The sequence below is a fragment of the Mastigoproctus giganteus genome, chromosome 14 (assembly GCF_048544385.1).
Source record: "Mastigoproctus giganteus isolate SK-2022 chromosome 14, ASM4854438v1, whole genome shotgun sequence".
In the NCBI taxonomy this organism is placed as follows: domain Eukaryota; kingdom Metazoa; phylum Arthropoda; class Arachnida; order Uropygi; family Thelyphonidae; genus Mastigoproctus; species Mastigoproctus giganteus.
In genome coordinates, this window is record NC_143588.1 from 18,910,438 (window position 1) to 18,933,647 (window position 23,210).

Consider the following 23,210-nt stretch of genomic DNA (forward strand, 5'->3'; position numbering starts at 1 on the left):
TTTGTGTATACCAACAGTTTATTCTATCAGATTAAAATATTTGTTCTACGGTCTTAGTGTGAAATAAAAGGCTTCAACATTAATATTGAAGTTGCACTGTTTTACTTTTCAGTATACACGTATAATTAAATATTCATAGTGTCTAAATCCCGAATTCATCCAATTATTTATCTAATTATGGTAGTTTGAGATGTAAATAGAGTCTGTCAACAGTTTCGAAATGAAGAATTTGTGCAGACCAATGATTTAAAAGCGTTTCATGAAAAGAGACTATATGGAACGTTAAAAATCATTGAGGAGGTTGGATAAAATTTCTGCTTGTATTTCCACATAAATTAAATTCAAAATTGAGAGAATTTCCTGGCTTTGAAATATTTCATGACCATTCTCGATAGGTCTCCCATTACCTGAAATGGATAAAAATATTTTCAGAAAGTATCGATGCATTAATGATGTTTTCGACATTGCATCAGGATGAGATTCGTCTTCAGGATATAGTTTGGGGACTTCTGTTGTAGAAAAAAAACGAGATGTAAAAATAACTTGGGGCGGGTTCTTAAATTAAAAAAAAATTAAGGAAGCATTGGATCGAAATTTCACAAGGGACCATAAAAATGGTTAGAGATTTTATGGTCCCTTACAAGGGACCATAAAATCTCTAACCATTTTTATGGTCCCTTGTGAGGTTTTACGATGACTCCTACCTTCCAGGAGCTCATCTCCAATCATGACCTTCCTCTCCTGAGTAGAGTTGTGGGGGAGGGATTGTTTACTGGAATTAGTAAGTGTATTCACAAATAAAATGAGGGATATTTTGTTTAGAATTAGAGTTATTGGCAAAACAGCTTCTGAGGCTGAAATATTAAGAAATTAGGTTTTTTTTTTTAGTATGACTCATGGTGCTAGGGTGAATGTTAAGCACAAAAGCAACTAAGGCTATGAGGTGTCAGTGTACTGGATATATAGATTACGAATGTGGCCGATTTGTCTGTTTGCTGGATGAAAAATCCTAGTTTCCAGGAGAAAAAAAAAACATACAGGCCACCCACTGTCTGATTCAGCCATGTTTGGAAAAAAGCCCCTAAATATTCTTCACTAATATTGTTTCATTGATGGGATTCAAGATCAGGCCTTTTAGAGCCAGTGTGGGGAGGACTGTAATTATATATACTTGTGCTACCGCAAGGGCTTAGTACGAATCATTATATTTAAGAGTGGATGTTAGGTAGGATCTTGAACTCCCAGTTGAAAACACTTCAATCGAGGAAGACAACAACGTACGAAATACAGCGGAATTCAGCAGCGCACGTTCTGCAGCACTATGAGTGTGCCTATTCCACGGAACCCTAAAAATGTCGAGGTGTGTACTATGCATACACATGAGTTCCTTGCACGGAAATTGAAGACTCATATCCGTGGAACATATAATGGACGGATGAAGCATAGTTTTATTTGCATGGTGATGCTAATACACATTACAGAATGTGGTCAAAGGAAAATCTCTAGACGATACACGAATTGCCCTGGTATTGGTTTGGTAACTGCAGTTACCAAAAGTCGCAGTAGTTCACCACTGAATTAGTCCATGCTTACTTGAAGCAAATATACTAACGCGCCTTGTTCAGCTGATGAAAGATTTGAGGAGGAATTTGAGGGGAAAACCACGGCTCTGTTTCTTTCTGATAAATTCATTTGGTAGTAGTTTCGTATTTTATTTCTACTCGTAACTGTGAGTAGGTTTGGTACTGAGCGACTTCTTCTGAAGCCACATTTTGTGATCAGACGAAGTGTTTTACTATATACAGATACCATGCATGAGTTGATATTGATCGTTTCTCCATAACTTTTTCCAAGGTAGCTGGTTAAAGCTATGGGACCGTAGTTTTCTCTGGTCTCAAATGTGTTTGGTTTTGGGAAGGTTAAGAAATTTCCAGCTGTTCCCAGACACCACTGAATTCTATCAGGGAACTATTTTTTTGTAGATTCAGTGAGGCTATTTGGGACTGGATATCGAGTTGGTTCAACATCATACAATGTATTTTGTGTGGATCTACTGCACTTCTCTTGGAGTGAAGGGGGGAACTCTGAGTTTCGTGCATATGTTAAAGATAGATATTCACTATTTTGAAATTTCAAGGTGGATTGAAGGCGGGTGTACAGGAGATAAATTTGAGATTTCTGCAAAATCTGCTATGATTTGCCTAGTTTAAAATTTGTATGGATTATTCTGGTACTTTCCAACCATCGTTTGTATTTGTTTGTTCCAAACATTTCATGTCGAGGTGTTTCAGCTGGTCTTTTGATATTCTAGGATGTTCTTTGACTAGCTCTTAGGTAGTCCTCGTGGGTAGCACAGTTGATAGGATAGCTGTCCTCCCCACACTGGGTTGAAAAGACCTGAGTTCGAGTCCCACCGATGACGGGAGAAATTTTATAGGCCTTTTCAAAACTGGCTGAGTTAGTCGATCTCAGGAGAGGGTAGTATGAGTTTTCCTCTCACAAAGTCGGGTTTTTCATCCAGCAAACAGAAAATGGACTACAAAACACACGCAATTTACCGACAGTCTACCTGGAGCAATATGGCCGTAGTTGCTGATGATCCTAAAACCCTATTACAATAAAAACAAGCTTCTTATGTACAGGGCCTTAGTTTCGCTTTTCTAAACTATATGGAATCTGTGGCAGGATGTTAGACATCCGTTCGCAGACATCAGACGGATGTCTGTGGCGAAAAGGTCAGCTACTTCTGCCTGTATTACCGGTCTCGTTGTGCCCCCCACATTACCTCTCGCTCAGTTTAGTGGAAGTGGGTCTGCAATGTCAAGTCCGTGATTATGGTATGTGGGAGAAGTTCAAAAGAAAGCTTTTGAATCGTTTCTTCGGTTACAGAATGAAATAACTGGATTGTATTATCGATGATGGATATGCAGGAAGGAATTTACCTTTCTCATTTGGGGATATTATCTATCCGAGAGAAAGTATTAGATGCGTTGTTCTTTTCTGTTGTGCTAGCTGAACTTTTATTTCTAATCGATCACCCTGAAAAACTTGGTTTCTAAATAGCTTGACTTGAAGCTATAGTCCATAAGCCATGGCAGATATCAAACGTTGTTCGCTTAATGACATTGAAGGCTTGCAATGTATCTTGCATCCAGTTCTTGTGTGGCTAACTTATGGAGAGCATTATCCGTTAGATATAAAAAGAATAAAGAAAACATTTTTATATTTCATTTGAAAATCGAGTTTTAAATTATAGCTTTGGCCTCTTCTTGTTATGTAGCGTTATATAGCTGTACATCTTTAGAATTATAAAATGAACTCTGACAACCAGAAGCGAAAAAATCGTTCCTTTGATATATAAACAGAACTAAAGTTCGCTGACGTGATCAGCAACTTAAAACTAATTCGAAACAGGCCTAGGTTTTTCATCCGGCAAAGACAAACCTACAGACAAATTTACTCATTACAATTCATTATTCCACCTCATAACCTTACTCTGGCGCATAGCACACGCACTAATCAACCATCACAATATACATTTGTGTATAATTTTTTGTATTCTATTAAGATATTTCTCAGTTCGTGGATTGTCACTTATGGTAAAGAACAAACCAAAAATATCCCAACAGAAAGAAATCGCGTTGTGATAATGCGGAACTTGGGGGTCCTATCCACTGTTTGAACCAAAAACATTGTCCAGTTGCTAAAGATACTTAAAGACAATGTAATTTTCCTTGCAAAATGTTTACCAGATAAGTTACTATTAACAGATCCATATATTGAAAACTTAAGTTGTTTTGAAATGAAAATAAAAGGTGAAAGCAGAAATAAAAATTAAAAGATAAATGTTGAACTACAATACGACTGACACCTCAATATTTTTTTTCCGAAACAAGCGTGCTTTTATCTAAGTGACTCTGTTAATAGTCAGGGGGGGAGGGGGGTGCTGTACAACGAAATAAAAAAAAGAAAGAAACTGGTGTTCATTGTAGTTTTTCGAAGAAGCAAACCTGTTAATAGATTCCGCCAAGTACATTATCTGTCTTGCCGAAACTTGGGAACCCTGTTGTCAATGATGACCTACTTCTTCCCTATCACATCAACTACAATCCCTACAGCACCTTTGGTAAAAGAAGCAAAGGAGGTGATGTAGCAATCATTACAAGAGACGACTCGAAGTCAGCAAAGAGTACAGTTCCATCTAAGCAGAACTTTGAAGGAACTATCTTGTCTCTTGAACTTATACAATCTGCCCTTAACCTAGGGATGATATAAAAGTGAATACAATCTTTAGAAACATTAATCCCTCCAAATTTAGATCTCAAGTGCTGTTCTTGCATAACTCCCGAAGAAGCAGATGGCGTTAAAATTGCTGCTGCATCTCCCATCTGTAGATCTCAGATTTGAAAAGTTCTCGAATGCTGCTGCTCACATTAATATGTAGAAACCGTTCATTTTCTACTAGCATCAGGTGAGTGAGGGGTTATATGCCACTGGCCAATCAATGTAGTCTGCGTTACTAGTTTCTGGAAGGTGGTAAAGTAAAATGAATATGTTACTGTCCATAATATTCACAGAAATCTGACCAATGGACTGTTAGCTGTTATGTTAGCATTATAGTGGGGAGTGATGAAACACTTGCGATATCTTGTATGCAGAGATGGACTGGAATGACCATAAGAAGAAGAATAGCAATAAATCTGTGTTAGATCGTTAGGTTGTTAAAGAAAATACAAAGCTTCATATGTATAAGAGAAATAAGCGTACACCATCTCTATAGTCGATGCAATGACAATTAAAATGAGAACTACAGAGAGAACGTACAAACTTGCACTGAATCCTTTCAAGTATATGCAGTGGATATTGTTGGTGGCAAATCCGGATGATATCCCCTAGACGAAAATGGGAAGTATGAGCTGTTTGGGTAATGTGATAACTGCTGCATTGGAAGTACTCTAAAAGCGTTTGATTAAATACAACGTCCTGAATGCCCTAGAGATGATGGCATTAACATGGTGAGAAGACCGAAAGGTGAACCAGAAACGGATGCTCGGATCTTTTAGGGTATTAAACAGTAGCTATTCCGTTCCATTAACCTCGTATTGAAATAATACCGACGGTTAAAGCGGAGTTGATTCTCTTAGAGGCATTGATGGTCATGAAACTGTTATGTTGCTAGTTAAGTTCGTAATGATATTGTCAGAACAAAGTTTTAGTCAAACACTACCAGAATTTGAACGAATAAAATATGTTTGTAATAAACATATTCTCGTGACCTCTCTCTGAAGATTATTCTAAAATAAACAGATCACAAGTTTAGGTGGTGGCCCGCTGGATAAAATTTTGTCTATCTAAAAACGATCTTGGAAATACAGGCTTGCAAAATTTAAAAATGAAATGTTTCTCTTTGTAATATTTCATGATTTGGTGAGACTGTTTCTTCAGTATCCAGGAAGATAGGCGTCTAAGCGAGCAGAGGATTTTATCAGAAATTCCAGCCATAGAATGAAAAGTTGTGGCCATCACGTGAGGCAGTTTACTTTTAAGTGTACTTTGACGGCTTGGTTGAAGGAATATGTGCTTCTCCTTCGTGGATCGGTGGTTGCATTGGACTTGATTCTAGCGGAAGAAATCTGAACATTATCCGTGGTATATCTCAAGGAATAAGGAAGTTACGCAAGCGCCTTCTATTGTGGATTTTAAATCAAATAAAAACAGTTCCACCCAAGAATCAGCGATGGGCTCTTTTTGTCTTTAGATATATAGTGCAGGGTTCTCGCAGTCGAAGCAAGAGGATTAAATAATGGTGAAATCTCCTTCAAGATGTAAAGCGCATAGAGAATATTTCGTCTTCTGTGGTTTCCTAACAGCTTATTTTAAAGTAAAGCAAAGCTTGGAGATAGCTAAGATTAAAGACCTGAGAGAAGAAGATGGCATCGTTCGGACAATGGATTGAAGTTAAATTATGCTTTAGTAGGAATAAATCTTTCTTTTTTTTCCAGATTTACTTGATGTAAACATTTTAGTACGTTTAGTGTGTCCTGAACGCTTTTAACTCCATGCAACGGCACACAGAAACAGTTGGGAAGCAAGTCGACTTTCTAATTATAGTTTTAAGCATTGATTCCCGTTACTGCCTTCTGGGAATTCGTCCTTTACAGCTCGGTACTGCTGTTATCGTAGTGTAAGTTTCAGTTACTGATATGTTTTTCAGTGAATTCTCTGGTTTTATAGAACTCCTATGCTCTCCAGATCACAAATACGAACTTATGCTCCACTCCAAATATAATCAACGTCCGCATTACAGGAAATCAGCAACAAAATTTGCAATATTCTTGGTAAAGTTTAGCAAGGTTTTCTACAGGGCTATTATAATCTCTTCTTAAGAAATATCCACTCTTTCCTAATAAGAAACTATTAATATGCAAATTGGGGTTACGACTTTTTCGGTTTGCAAAATCTTTTCTAGGAATAGAGAAAATATTGAGCAGTTACAACTGCGCAAATGTTTTCTCAGTGAAAGTGGGTGGGGAGGGGATGGTATGTTACATCAAACTGGAAAAAATCCTTTACGAACAAAAAAAGAACGAAGATTGTGTGTGAATGTGTGTTGCAACTCCCTCCTAATTTAAAATAATCTTAAAGTAGGAGTTGCAACAAATGCGCAATTTAATTTTCCGGTTGTCCATGTATTTTCTTTATCCCTTGAGATAATGTCGGCCAAGAAATATTAAAATACGTCCACTGCCTGCTGCATGAAAAACCCAAGTTTCCGGGTGATATCCAAAGAGGAAATACGGGTAATACTCAAATCAATCTACTCTTTATTGAGACAGCCAGAAGGATTTACAAAGAACGACATAAAATGTTGGAGTATATCTAGATTTCAAATAAATATAATGGATTGTATAGCCTTCTGGCTGCAGCTATAAAGGATAGGTTGATCGTTAAAGACCTCCTGGTCGACCAGGAGGTCTTTAACCAGGAGGTCTTTAACCGCTGAATTAAGTACATCAAGTACAGTTTGAGATTTTCGTACTGAGAATTTCTCTTTCCAAGTTCCTAGAAGGCTGGTTCGAATTCCTTTTCATCCGTGGCTACGTAAGTCATCTCAAGCGTAAATAGCAAGGTTTTCTTTCCACGGAAACTCTGAGTTCTCATCCAGCAAAATAGGCCAGTCGACCAGGAACACATGCAATTCATGGATATAATACCCATGGGTGGAGATGAGGTTGTTTCGGTTAACCCTAATATGACAATATTTTTTTTTTCTCCACCAAGTACCTTTGTTGACTCCAGTGCTCTTTGCGATTTGATCAGTGATGGATTTCAGTTTTCGATAATGGCAAAAGTTCCCTGGTGCCCAAGGAACTTTTATTTTTGTAAGCTTTTGTTTATAACTATTATAATCATGATGTAATAACAGCAGTTTTATTCCTTCCTACCCCAGAATGCTTTGCATCCAGCGTATCTTATTTTGTGCAACCCTAGAGTGGATGGGGGAAGGGTTCTCTTCAGTCACCTATACTGATGACAAAGTTTTAAACAGATCAACCCGAATTAAAATGTTCAGAACTTCATTCTGTTTGCAACTTGGCGTTTTTTTTTTTTTAAATAGAAGTTCGTAATTATTTATGGAGAATAACTTCACTTTGTGATTTCTAATTATCCCAGTAAATGCCCAATTAAATGAATTAAATCGTGCTTCTTAATCTTATTTCAGAATTAATCTTAAAAGATTAATTCTTGATCTGTTTCCTAAATGGAGAATGATACCCTTGAATAACTCTAACTTATGAATTACACTACACTCGAAAAGTATCCGGACACCCCTGTTTACATAGCCCATTGGATCTCCCAAGATAAAGGAAATCAGACCGGTCTATGAGAAAAGAGCATGAGCCACAAAACTAGTTATTCTAATGGCAGACTAACTTTGAATCGGTTCCAGTCCACACTCAGTATATAACTGAGTGACCAATGAATACAAATCAATGAATCAGTATTGTAGTATTTTATCCACCATACTGGAGCATCATAAACTAATTGTATTATATCCTCCAAATCGCAGCACGAGGAACTGCATCGTAATCGATTACCACATGTTATAAATATGTACAGCACAATGAACTGTGCATCCTACAGACACAGCATCCATATGATGATTCATATATTACCATCAATTCACAACACCATCAAATGCGAGTTTAAGGAACTATAATCCCTCATATTCTTTTAGATCCATCGCCAGATATAATAATTTGCACCATACCCATTCAGAAGCTTGCTCCTTTACTTTCCTACAAAATTCTTGTGCAGTTCAACTTTTTAGCTAGCCTACGCAATCTTTCGTAACCAAACTAAGCTGCTACAGGAAACCTCCAAATATTCTTCCATTTCAGATCTCCTATAGACCAGCTGGAGCCACTACATATCAATGTCTTTCTGACGCAATATATATGTATATTTTATTACTGAAATACACGTCTTCAAAGTTTCAGCACAGTTGTATGTGCATATTTTATTTCTTGAAATGACATAAAAACGCCACAGGACTAGCATCTCACTTTTTAACTCAATTTTACCACACATCCACTTGTCCTGCATAAACTACACATGCAGTTCTGAGCTTTCAACTATTATCTAGCTAGCTAAGTAAAACTTCCTGGTTTTCATATTTTTGTCTCATACAATTTTTCAAAACCATGTTCCACATCACTATAGCCCCCCTCCCCCATGATCTTGGTGGAAAGCCTACCCACGAGAAACGTGCCATAACAGTCAGACTGACACTATTGAAATGAGCAAAGGCAATGTGAAGCCAACGTGTGCCAGATACATATTGGCGAGGAGTATACAAAGAAACAATTCAAAATAGGTAAAGACTATATTGCCATGAAAGCTGAATTTTTAAATTTTATTTATCAGCTACAAGTTGATTTTGCTATTTAATTCTTGTGTGTGTAATATTCCTTCCTGGTAAAATACTTTTTATGGCGCATAAATTACTTCACGTTCTAATTTGCTCGTGGGATTTAAAAATAACACGCAGGCGTTCATATAACATGCGCAGTTGAATGTTTTAATCCTCGTAACACTTGACCTTTACGTACTTCATTCTGTATATTCTCTTCCGTTATTTATCATAATATCATTTCTTGAACGTCGACAAAATGCCATTTACTTTGAGAGGACTCGAGATAAGTAATGTTTTCTCTTTCTGCTCTTGTCATGATCGATCAAAGAGCGGTTCTTCAGCCTCCATTATGGTGGTGTATGATTTCATTTCTCTCACATGATTTGCATTAGTCGGATCATTTTACTTTTTGCTACTATTTGCTGAAGTTAATCAACGGAAGTTCATCTTGATTTCCATTTTATCCCTTTTCGAAATTCCAGCAGGTGGAATACGCTGCTACATCTTAAGTGTGTTTGCGTTTCTCCAATACCATTTGGCGAGTACAAATTAAGAAGTGGTTGTGAAAGACACGATTATATTCTTTCTTTTAGGCACAAACTTTAAAAGTGCTACTTTTAAATTTCAACAGTTAGGAGTAGTGTTGCAGACTCGTTAATCTCTTCAGCTTAAGGGATTAAGGAATCTCTTAAAACAATCAGGACTATGTCGACTTTCTCCTAAGATCGGGCTTTATTCACTACAACATGGGAAAAAAATTCTGTAAAGTTTGAAAAGGTGCACTCAACCTTCATTGCATCCTTGTTAGGATATAAAGGTGAGTATAAAGAAGAAAGAACCACAATAATAAGAAAATAAAGTAAAATTAAATTAAATTTAAGACACACATTCGGCGAAGTCAAAATGGTAATGTCTCAATGTGGGTATTTTGTTAGATGCTTCTTTGCAGAATAACTCGGCTTAATTTCCTGTGTTTATAAACACCAAAGCAACAAACACAGCAGCGTTTCTTAAACAATGGTCAGTGGACCCCTTGGGGTCCACAGAGATGCTTCGGCGGGGATCCTTAAAGAATGTCCGAAATTTGTTATTGATATTTAGAGAACATCTATTCTAAAACAATCCTGCTAGACTCAAACTACTTTGAAAGATATTAATAGAAATCTTTATTACCACTGGGATTATACACACCAGAACAATAATATTCCATCCGAGCAACTCTGATGGATTATTATTATCAATTTTTTTCACCTTTTTGGGATTTTTTCTGCCCCATGACGAGTACTGGTACCAAGTGCAATGGGTGGTTATTGTGTCCAGTTACTGTTATTACTGTTGGTCGAGGAACTCTCTTACAGGTATTCAGATTCGCGGCTTTCTGGAGTTCCATGTAAGTGTTCGCTGGGAGGCCTATTGTTGCTATGTTCTTATGGAGTTTCTTTGGTACCAAGCCAGTGGTTGACACGGTAATCTGAATGGTCATTATTTGTTCCATAAGCCACATTTCTTTGATTTCCTGTTTTAGGTCTGTGTACTTTCTGGTCTTTTCCTCGTAGATGTTCTGGAGGTTGTTGCTAGTGTTGGGCACCGCTATGTCGATCAGGTAGGTGGCCTTTTCTTTCTTGCCGATGAGGGTTATGTCCGTTGTGCAGGATCGTCTTGTCCATTATTATGCCACCGTCTCAGTATAGTTTGTGAGCAAGGGTCTCTAGTTCGTACTTGTAATATGGTACACTCTCTTTGATCAACTGGTATTATAAAATAAATAAGTCTGCAGCTATTATCAATCCACGGAAGGGTGAAGGCCTCATCAACGAGTATGTTGAGGGAAATGGATCGTAATCTGCCACTCTGGTCCAGTGTGGGTTGGCAGATTGGCCGTATTTAGCAATCTGGGGCTTGACCCCTGGTCTGCATCTTAGTGATTACTCGGATTAAATGAATACAATACTTTTTTTTTTAATTAAAATATCTTTTAATAGGTTTTATGCAAAGTTTAAATATTTTCAGAATGAATTTAATAAGAATGTAAGGCGGATTTAAATCTTTCCGGGATCGGGACTGAGTATCCCTCTGTTAGGCTGTCCACTGGCAACACCACAGGCCCTGCGTGCAGAAATCGACTTTTATTCTGCTACTAAAGACCGTTGTAAAGCTGACACCATTAATTTCATATCACGAGATCCAAACCATCTACCACGTAATGAATGAGGAACTTCATATTTTTGCTAATGTTTGTTTCGATCGACTGTGTTAATTAAAATATTTCTAGGTGGAACTAAAATACATTTTATGCACTCTGCTTCCCACCATTAGTGATTACCATTCTGCAGCAGATAACTGTCCAAATAAAGAAATCTTCCTTCATTTAAAGCAAACCCTTCTGCTGCTAACATTTGCTTTAAGGTTTTTCCATCCTAGTCACAGAAAGCAAATGATTATGCCACCGCGGAAACTGCAGGTTTATCGGATTTAACAAATTCCAGCGAAGCGACAAAACGGAGGTGGGAAATGACTCTTAATTGCACCAGCTGGCGGATGTACGCAGCTATTCCACAAACGATGTCCGAAAAAAAAAACAAATATTGCAAAGATAACAATAGCTTGCAGATAAATAAGAATTATTCGAGGATGGAGCTCAGGTTGTCTGAGATATCCTTTTGGCGTACCAAGCATACAATTGTTTATTTAATTTCATTCCTTGGAAATGTTTTAATCTTTTTTAGGAAATTAAAATCGGAAACATCGTGGGAATTCTTAAATTCCCCTGTATACCATTTAGTGAACTGGGGACAACATAAATATTAGGGAGACGTTATCCCCAATGTTATTTATACAGCCAGCATCTAAAACAATCCACGCAGTAATTTTCTGACAAGAGTTTGCATGTTGGAAATCCGAAGTGACTGATATTCTGACAAAAACCTTTTAGTGGTGAAGTGAGCAACGCAATCTCTGCGTTTAGGGGTGTTGTTTACAGAATGAAACTAATGTAAAAGTACGGAACACATTTATATAATTCGTGACTAGACCGAAACCGGAAATTACAAACTGGAACTTCAGCCCTGGCGACTCGCTAAAGGCGTGACTTCCTACTCTTAATATTACACGTGTGGGATGAGGTGAAACATTTTATTTGACATTGTGGTAATGCCCATGGATTCAGTGAGCTGGGAGGAAGTTATAATATTGATGCATTTTTTATTAAGTTCGCTGACGCTTGTCAGTTACACTGTGCATGTTAGTTATGCCATTTACGGGGTTCATGACCATTTATAAGCGAATAAACCAACGGGAACCGGTCTTCACCTGAGTATAATGCACCAACTGTTTATCGGAGAGTTTGGCCAAGAAGCAAATCAATAAATTTTCTGTTTATACTGGGAAGTTCATATAGAATCAGAGATGATAGTATTTGTGGCATAATGGGAATTCAATTCCAAGGATTTAACGAAGTCCTGGAGATTCATGAAAATCCTTGTTTGTAGCAATTGGTATATAAAAGAAAATGAAAGGAAGGTTCTGGAAATGTGTCTCAAAAGTCTGAGATACTAAGCATTAATCATAAATTACAAAACAAAAAGAAATGTAGCGCAATGCGGACGTTAACTAACTTTCTTCCCATCCATAAGCATTCTTTAACAACCAAAAAACTACGAATTTGCATCCCTCTTAAGAGACAGAATGTACCATTGAAGATGAGTATTTATGTATTTTTTTGGCTTCATTTACAATAGTAACATCCAATTGTTTATCTTAATCTATCTTAAATAATCACTAGCGATATTTAAAGATGAAAGGAATTCCATTACCTTTGGTTTCATGCAGTTCCTTTCTTTCAAAATACCGTCATATATTTTGTGTTTGCTAATATTAACAGCAGCTCTGGCCCTTCCCTAGAACTATACCTGTAGCAGCTATTAACTCTTTTGCTTTCTTCATAAGACACCCAACAAGAATACTGATAAATGTGCATCCTCAATCTTGCTTTTACTGGTAGAAGCAATAATTTAAAATCCATCTGAATGCATTTTGCAACCCATAAAGGGAATTGTCTTCATTTTAGTTTTAAGACATAATTGATGATACCATTTAGCAGCTGTGACAGCAAAATATCCATTCTTCCTTTGATATTTTCATTTCGATTTTTTGTTAATAAAATTCGTTGCATTTTTGTTGGCAGTCCCCCATTATAATTCACAGAAAGAAAATTAAAGAAATGTCTGGCAAAAATATGCTCGAATTTCAGAATAAAAAATGATTCGAGAATAATTATCATCAAAGTCTACTAAGTCTCATGTTCCCAACTTTCAACTGAAAAATTTGAACCTTGTACACACTGTAGAGTACGCAGAGTTAAGTTAGATGTTGTTAGGTTTGCGTGTCAAGCGCCAGAGCAACTAAGGCCATAAGGCGTCAAGTTATTCCATCTCTGCGTGTATGGATTTTGCTATTTTGCCTATAGGATTGAAGTTAGCATTTTGGGCTGACCCATCCAACTTTGATGCTTATGTCATAACATGGAGCGTTGCCCTGCTGATACAGGTATGGGCCTTCCCTTACGTGCTGCCACAAGAGGCATTATTGTACAGGAAATCTAGACAGACCTCTGCATTCATGGTTTTGCCCAAAACAACCAATGTTCCGAGGCCAAACTATGAAAAACAACCCCATCACGCTGACTCCGCTAAACTTCATTGTCAGGACGATACAGTCCGGCAAGAAGCTTTTTCCGGGCATCCGACACACCTAGGCAAGACCGTCACACTGGTAGACAATGTATCATGAGACAAAGCACAGCTTTTTATTGCTCTACAGTCCAAGAACGGTGGGCATTACAGCAAGGTAAATGGATCTGGCATTATTCAGGGAGATTGGCTTGTAGACTGCTGCACGACCGTGATATTCATGCCTTGCAGCGTTCTATGCATTACGCTGATTCTTACCTGTCACAATCGTCTCTGTGAGGGCTTGTTTGCTGCGACAACGTCAACTGAATTCCGACAGGAAGATTCTCTGTAGAGAGGAAGATTCTTGTTACTCGGAGGTTTTCTGGTTCATTTCGTGGAGGTTTCAGCACTAGTCCGCTTCCATTTGCAGAACACATTCGTCTCTCTGAGGGCTTGTGTTTTGCTGCGACAACGTCAACCTGAGTTCCGAGAGGAAAACTCTGTAGGGCTTTCTTGTTACTCGGAGGTTTTCTGGGTCGTTTCGTGGAGGTTTCAGCACTAGAATTTGCAGATCACATCACCATTCGCCGACCTGGTCTTCAGTGCCTTTGAAATGTCACGTACAGACCGATTGATTATGTGCCACCCTATTATCATTCCGCGCTGGGAGTCTTAACTCCATCGATCGCAGCATCTTGCATTTACAATCGTACCACTCCTCGAAGGCCTATGAGCATATTTATAGCTATATTTGACAAGTGGTATTTGGGTAGGATGTGACCTACTATCAAAGAAGGGATATCCACATATTAATGGTAGGACAGCGTAGATATCAGTTAGGTCTTAACAAGTCTTCAAAAGGAGAAAGAAAATGCATGTAGATTGTACTGTAGAATGTCTTAGTCATTTTTAAATTAATAAAATAAAATGAGGATTTCGAAAACAGAAGCATGGGCACTGAATGCCAAGCGATTATTCCGAGAGAAGCAAAGGATAGGTTCATTGCTTCATACACTGTTTTCCATTAAGCTACAACAGCCAATCAGGTTAAACCCCTTGTTAGACATGAACAAAAAAACATATCCTAGTAATAAGACACAAAATCCTTCAGTTAGTTGGAAAGCAGCCAGGTATCTTAGCTGTTTACCGTTTATTTGTAATTTTATTTTTTAGTATTCTTAGTTCAGGAATGAGGCTGCTATGGCTTAAAAGTAAAGAATGCCAGGCACATTTTAATTTTAAATATGTTCGTTATGAAGTCATTGCAGCTTAACCATTCTACGATTAAAAACTGACAACAGGAAGGCGTTTGGGTAAGTGCATAAATCTGTACTAGAAGTCCTCTGTATTTCACGAAGTTCCTAAAGCCTTTCTAAATCAAATTTCTTTCTCAACTGATTCCACTCTAATGCTTTAATCTGATAAAATGGCACCAACTGTCAAGGAACTGTTCTGGTATAAAAGTAAAAACGCTTTGTTTAAAAACATTCCTTCTTCGTATGACTATTTTACGACAATAACTATTAGATAAAACTGGTTCTGCACACGAAACGAGCTTGGCTGAAAGTCTTTGCCTTAATGGCATAATCTGAGAGTGCCATTATTCGTATTCTTCGTATTAGCTATCTGATCGTTCTAGAAATGGTTTCGCAGCTGTGTGTGTGTGTGTGTGTGTGTGTGTGTGTGTGTGTGTACGTAGTTAAATGGAACAAGAAGGTAACCATAAATTACGGATTACCCCGTGCGTCACGAAATGACCGTGACGGTCCAATTAGCTTTAGGTCAAGGGCTCAACGTCAAGTGTTCTATTTTTACTTCATGTGATCTTGAGATTCTTGCACAGGAACAGTTTGTTATTTCACGTGGGTGTCTGAGCGATGCTGGCTTCAGTTTATCCAATAGAAACTACGCTTAAAAATAAAGTAATATTTATTCTCGAAAGAGGCTAGAAGAGTTTACATATTTATCGTTAATTGTATACATATTCGAATTAATGGCAGCCAAATTGTCGGCCTGTTCATAGTGTAAGGGCTCGAATTCGTAATCTCTTTGGTCACAGTAGTTAGCATCACCGTTCTCCCCACACCGGGTGGAAAAATGGCAAGGTGTTGAATCCTTTCAAGGGCGCTATGGGCTGTTTTCAGCCATGAATGGGTTAGCCAGTTTCAGGCGAAAAGAAAAAGGCTTTTTTCCTCCAAGAAAATCAGGCAAAGCGACCCGAGAACACAGGCAGATTCTGTACAGAATCCACCCCCCCCCCCACTGCATCTTGAAATTGGGGCCCTCAGATTTTCCTTTGACCACAGAAATCTCTTTAGACAACATATTTTATGACATTGTGGTCTACCGGCTTCTGGTTCTCAACCATCATATTTTGGATGCAGCTTGGATCTTTGGCGAAAAGTAAAGTTCGGGATATTAAAGGCTTGAACTTTCTCTGATATTTGGAATAAATAACAATTATCCAATAATCCTTGAATACAAACTCAATATAAACTGGTATTTGGAATAAATAACAATTATCCAATAAACTTGAATATAAACTCAAGTCAGACTTGAGTTTATATTCAAGTTGCGTGAATAGATTTTTGACATATTTATCAGAATCGTTTGATCAATAGTATACCCCAACTATCACATTCCTTTTGAACTTATTTATTTCAATATTTCTTTCTCTGCATAAGGTAGTCAGAAGTCTCACAGATTAGACCGATGTCATTACTAACCTGCATCATTCTAACGGCTTCACTAACCCCCAGGGCCATTAAGACACGAGTCCACGGACATCGTGGCGTCCGTGATGGCGTCCACTATCCAGGAAGTGCCGGTGGTTGCTTATTATGGGGCATGTTTTGCTGACATGAACAAGAACACTTGGTGTGTATGGATTAAATTTTCACTGATGAGGTTTACAGGAAGCTCTTAGGAGACAATCCACTCGCACCTGTCCAACATACTCTCTGGTTCTCTTTCATGTGTATTACAGTATATATTTCCGGTATATAATATCTTTTTCCAGTTGAAACCATATTCATTAATAAAGACATTATCTCTCCTGATGGGAGGTTTTTTTTCCCCCTTTTCATTCTGTGATGGTACTGGAACCAAGTACACATGGTGATTCTTATGTCCTACTTTTATGGTCGAAGAAATCTGTCTATCCTACAGGTGTTCAAGATTGCGACTCTTTGGAGTTCCTTGTAGGTGTTGTTTGGAAGGCTGATGGCTGCTAGTTCTTTGGGTCGGGGCACTATGTCGGTGGTTGACACCGTGAAGAGTTGGTCGATACTTGTTCTATATGCCACATCTTTTTTGACCTTCTGTCTTAGGTCTGTGTGCTTCCTTATCTTTTCCTCGTAGGTTTTATAGAGGTTGTCAGTGTTGGGCAACGCTATGTCGATTATGTAGGTAATCTTTTCCGTCTTGTAGACTAGGATTATGGCCAGTCTGTTGTGAGGGGTCGTTTTCTCCGTTATTATGGCACGGTCCAAGTACAGTTTGTGGGTTGGTGTTTTTAGTACAGCCTGGGGTTCTTACCTGTAGTATGGTTCACTTTCTTTGATCAACTGGCATTTCCTCGCTAGCTTCTGATGGAGACCTGGTCGTGTTTATAGTGTACTCCGTCTGGATGACCATTCTGCATCCTTGATGTGTTGGTCGACATGCGTCATCTGTCACACTGGGATCCATGGCAATAAGTTTTCTATAGTATCTATATTCAATAGCTTACTATATTTTCTAAAATAGTAATAGTTAAGCCTCCGATAACTTACAAACAGAACTTAAATCGTTTATCTTTCATTCCATATACAAACATTTATACAAAGAGTTATACTACCATGAATCTTGTTAAAATTTGCTAGAAAATAAAACAACGTGCTTGATACTTGGGGTAGAATGCTTTTTGACCCGTCAGAAGTGTTCGTTTTGTAGGGTTGTATGTGCATGTTTCTTTTCCGTCTTTTCGATTAAGATTTAAGAAATTATTGAAGTTACCTAACTTTGGAGGATGGTTGTTGGTTTATAGTTGTATCGGCGACTAAGGCCATGTTGCACCGTGTGTATTGTCTATAAATTTCGTGTTCTGAGGTCGTTTTTCTGTTTACTGGATGAAAAATCCGATTTTTCTTCGGAAAAGTCGTGTTTTAAATATCCGGACATTTTAAATATCCGAAAACTTCTTACATTTTGTTTGTTGTCTCGCCCATGAATATTTTTATCTTGTTAACTTTACGAAAAACACTAATTAAATAAAAATAATAATTTCGCATTCTTCTATTGAAAATATTTCTGTTCATTCTGCGAACACTGCGCAGAACTATAATTTCGAGGCAATCTCGACTAAAGAATTAAGAAAAAAAAGGGGGGCATTTTATTGGGAAAGAAAACAAAATGTTTTTCTTAATCATAAAGCTCGCGAATTGGTATTTCGATTGGCTTAGAGACAATGCACGAAGAAAACAGATGAGCGAACATCTTAAGGTTCCGTCAGAAACTTAATTATAAATTCTTGTTTCGCGTGCCAATGATTTTAGCTTTAGACTCACTGCAGCTCTCATTCGGAGATAAATGGAAGACAGTGTAATTTATTGTTTTTCTTAAATCTCCTTCACGTGTAAAGAGACAGCAAGCTTGTAATTACAGAATCTAATAAAACACCGTAAATGGAAACATATTTAATTCCTTTTTGTTAAATAAAATCTTATCTCGGGAAGAATTTGAGCGCTTGCCAGTAGAACTTAAAGGGGCAGTTGACATAAATGACACGCTACATTCCTCCAAACAAAGACATCGGTGTTCTTTTCTTATTAAACCAATCGTAAAATCTTCAATGGCTAAACTCTTAGGAAATGAATTTTGATAAGACAGAAAGTAATCACATGCCTTGGTCTTATCGTAGATGTTCGGTTGGTGCTTATTAAACCGGAAAAAACAAGGGGTGCTGATCAAATGAAGTAATTCGAAACAAAGGAAATTAAATGATTATCTTTTAAAGTTTAATTAGCTATTTCTTTTATTTGAAAGACTATTACACTTGGTTCCTTTTATGACCCTCGTAACTTTTATGAAATTGGCTTTGCTGTAATCGTTTGTGCCAAACTTGGGATTAACTGATCATTTTTGGAGATTTGGGAGTAGGCAGATTGTTATTTTGACACAGACAAGCGCGCTTTTGCTTTAGATGGGAATTTTGGAGATTTTAACTACACGTTCTGGTGCTTGCATCATCACTGACTACTTCGTGAAATAACCAATCCTTGATGTACACTATGCTTGCATTATGTACGTTGTGTTCAGAGAGTCAAAGATCACCTGTATTGAGTTACATCTCCACATTAGCAGATTGAAATATAGTTGGCAAAATTTGCCCCTTAGGTATAATTTTGCGAAGTCCTTAGGCGAGCCTTGAGGGACACCTTGGGAAACAAAGAAATCTGATGAAGGACCTTTGGTTAGCACAGATAGTTCGCTACATCAGCGAATCAAGCTGATCCAGTAAAATGAGTCAAACGAATGAGAAATATCAAGAAATCTGTTTGATTTCCTTTATCAAACGAAATGAAATGAAAGAGATTTTAAGCAGTGATTTTCAGGGATGAAAAGCAAGATGATGATTATTGATAAAAGGTGAGGGTAAGAACTAAGATATTTATAGAGATCCTAAGTTAAAATATTTTAGCAATTGTGGTAATTATACTAATGGATCGATAGTTGCTAGATAGTTGCTTTATCGCCTCGTGTTTCTTTTTTAATATATATATACAGAACATTAATACTTTTTGTCATTAACAACCTTTCTACACGCCATCTTGTTTATAACTTGATGAATCGTTGCCTGTGGCTAGAGTAGTCCAAGCTCTGAACATTCAAATGCGACAAGTTCCAATAAGGGCGATAAATTTAATAAGCTCCCTTGAGAGAAAGCAAACTAAACGTTGGCAATTATTTCCAACTTTTTTTACCTAATAAAATCTGCATCGCTATAAAGTATTTCTTTGCCTGGCTAATTGCCATGGAACATGACCAAGAACAAACTACTGTTATTATAAACTTCCGTGATTCCACGTCTTCCCCACTAGCAACAACCCCCTAATTTTTAATGATTTGCATTTATTGAAATAATGCAGTATATAAAAATAACAGCAAACGCGTGCAGTAAAGAAAAACAGCACCATATATCTCGATTAACCTGAACCTGCGGTCAGTTAGTCCTCCTGGATGAAAAACTTAGATATATGAGTAAATATTCTAGAGTTACTGGTACATTTTTATGGCAAATGTATTGACATTTAAATTATTTTATTATCAACGCTAATTTCATTTATTTTCTTATATTTCTCTTTGGATGGAATCTTTAAAAAACGTGAAACTAGCGCTCACAGGTAATTTGCTTTCAAGAAACGTTCTTTCTGACCCCAAGAAATCTGCGACGTGTTGCTCCTTGTTACAATTCCTACCACGTTCTCTTTTCACGAATTCTACAGTGTGTCTTGTAAATCTATTTCTTATTTATTTCCAGTTCTGATGGGAGATCTGTGGAAGTTTTACTGAATCGGTATAGCTTCCCTTTACTGTAGGGACGCCGCACTGATATTTCTCTGACAACGCCAGCTTTTCTATAGCCAAGTAACAATTAGCTATTCCACTTTTCACATATGTAATACTTGTGCTACGGGAGCACTTCAGTAAAACGTTTAACTCTTGCTAGAGTGCTACCTACCAGCACAGTTTGTAAAACTACCCAAAAATAAGCATTCAATTACTTTCTAAAATACTCTGGATACACAGATTATTCGTCCATGCATTTAGATAAAAGGAACCTTGATTTCGACAGGAGAAATCTAACAATGTCAGAAACAAACTACACATTTCATCTATCCATACTAACAATTTGTCTAGTTCTTTATTGAATTTATTCAAACCCACCCACTTCCACAACAAATGGAAATTTGTTCCAACAATTAACCACCCGTTGACCGAAGACAAACTTTCACACAATCTCTGCTGCAACCATTCTTCTTCAACTTGAGTTTATGCCTCCTCACGTTTGTAGACACAGAAAAAGCAAGACTATCATCACTATTTAACTTGCTCAGTCCATTCAAGGCCTTAACACTTCAATCGAATCTCCCCGCAGATGCCTGGTCTGCAGATGTTGCAATTTGAAAAACTGAAGCCTTTCTTGGTAAGCATCCTTTCGTTCCCTCACCAATCTGGTTGCCCTTTTCTGCACGCATTTCATCAGATCTACGTCCTTCCTAAAACAAGGCCTATAGATCTATATAGAGTACGCAAGATGCGGTCTAACCATGGCCTTATACAAGGTGATAATCACCCCCCTTATACCTGCTATCAAATTTTCTGGATATCATTGACCAAATCCCATGAGCTGTCCTGGAAGCCTGTCTGCACTGCTCAGAGAATTTCATATCTGACTGCGATATTACCCCCAGGTCTTTTTCATTTTCTACTACCCCTAATTAATATACCACACAGTTGGTACGTTAATCTGGGTTTAGTGCTACCCATACGCAGTACCTTACATTTAATTGCCATTTCTCAACCCATCGACCTAGATCTTGTAGTGGATCACCCTGATTATTGTTATTAACCACCCTGCCAAGCTTTCTATCATCTGCTAACTTAGACGTTAAGCCTGCTATATCTTCGTCGACATTAATAAATATTGAAAACAAAATTTGGCGCACGTAGAAGAATTTGCCGCTAAAATCAATTTCTCAAATGGTCCGCAAAGTCAATGCCAAATAACAGTCCATAAAAAATAAAATAAACAAAGACGCGAAGATCGATTTTGTCCAATCGGAATAAGTTCTGCCCTGATTTGGTCCCTCCATTCGACAGAATATTGCATACCGTTGGATCATCATAAATCTTATTGTCACGGTTATAATCCAGAATTTTGGCTCATCCAGACTTTATCTTGAGTGTAGTGTACAGCAGGGCTCTTCCCCACTTCTTTCTTCTGCTATATTGAATCCACAGAAGATATGATTCTCTTTAGCAACTGCCAGATTTATCCAGTTGGCACCGAATAGTTGTTTTGTTATTAACTGTTATTTTTTTGTTTTGTTAACACCTTATCTCGCAGAGTTTCTATCTTTCCTTTGCTGAAACTAAAATAATAAATTAAATAAGCAAAGTACGTCATTAGTATTGTGCGTAAATCCATCGGGAAGGAACATATTCAGAATTTAGGTGTAACCTTTTACTTGCAGCTTCTGGTTCCATAAACATACCACTAAGAATCAATCAAGCTGTATAGTCAGTGGACATCATTAAAGAAATTCATTTCAGCCCGTTGATCACATTTTCCCCTGTACCCTAGTTTACAGCATCGCCCTTTCAAAACTTGAATCTGTCTCACAGATCTGGAATGTGAGCTTACCAACTAATTGGAGAAAACTCAGAAACGTGTCCTCTAGCATCATACCTATTGTGGCTCAGTGTTCATCAGGGAGAGGGGAATTCTACTTTCAACTCTGCCAACGTTTCTAAAGCTTCTCATTATGAGAATAGCCATTCTTGACTCAAGTTACTTCGCGAAATCATCTATAGAAAGCCGTGTGGCACTGAATGGCGGTGGAGTAAAGACCTTGGAATTTGACAAAATAATAAAGCAATTTGCAGAGAGAGAGAGAGAGAGACAGAAGCCAGAAAGTTAGGCTTTAAGTATAAACAGAAACTGTTATAAGCTAAATTCTCATTGTTCAAGAAGGAAACAGCAATAATCATGTACAGACCTATGTATTTTTAACAGTAATTGCGTGTTGAAAAACAGTCCTTTGTCATGCGCATTGTGAATTGCATACACATTTCAGTAATAAAATATCCGCACTAGTAGACACAATAAAACCACCCTGCCCTTCCTAGGGATGGTTCTAGTAAACGTGATCCAGAGGTTCGTTGGCAAATTACATGCCAATCGATTGTCGTGTTTCCTGGATGAAAATCCAAACTTTCATCCAGGAAACACGGGGATGAAGTGGAAAATTTTTCGAAAAAAACGGAACGTTAATTAATAAAATATCTTTCTAAAGGAATCTAATCTTTTGCGATATCCTGTAGATCAACAGGCAAGCTCAAACAAATTATTAATGACCAAACATATACATTAATCGTTTATGAGGTAGTGATTGTCATACTCAAAAAGATTTTTATCAACAAAAATATTATGAATATCGTTTTAGAGAGAGAAAGAGAGAGAGAAATAAATAGAGCAACTTGTTCCACAGAGTTGACTGTAAACAGTTAATAATAAATGTAGCGAATCTACTGTGTGTACAGATGGCAGTGTTGTTTGCGTGCTGAAGGTGAAAGAATATTGGTTTACTAAGATTTATGATAAACGAAGGCACTAGTCCGTGTTATGTCTTTGTACATTGGCACAACCCTATAAATTATGAAAATATCTGGAGACTGTAGCAGCTTTGAGCGTCATAAATCGGTGTAATGATCTGTGATGAACAAGAAGGTGAAAGAGGAAGTTGTTGGTTGAAATGTCAGCGTGAAGATGCCAACTAAATAGGTGAATATGATAACGTAATATTATTAGCGTATATAGAAGACGAAATATAAATTTTTAATAGCTTAAAATTAATCAC

At 37.5% G+C, this 23,210-nt stretch overlaps 1 protein-coding gene across 2 annotated transcripts in view; it reads left to right on the forward strand.

Annotated features, from left to right (window-relative positions):
- LOC150075002 (irregular chiasm C-roughest protein-like) overlaps window positions 1-23,210 on the forward strand; it is a 162,420-nt gene that overhangs the window by 101,968 nt on the left and 37,242 nt on the right. The gene's annotated exons all lie outside the window — the stretch shown is intronic.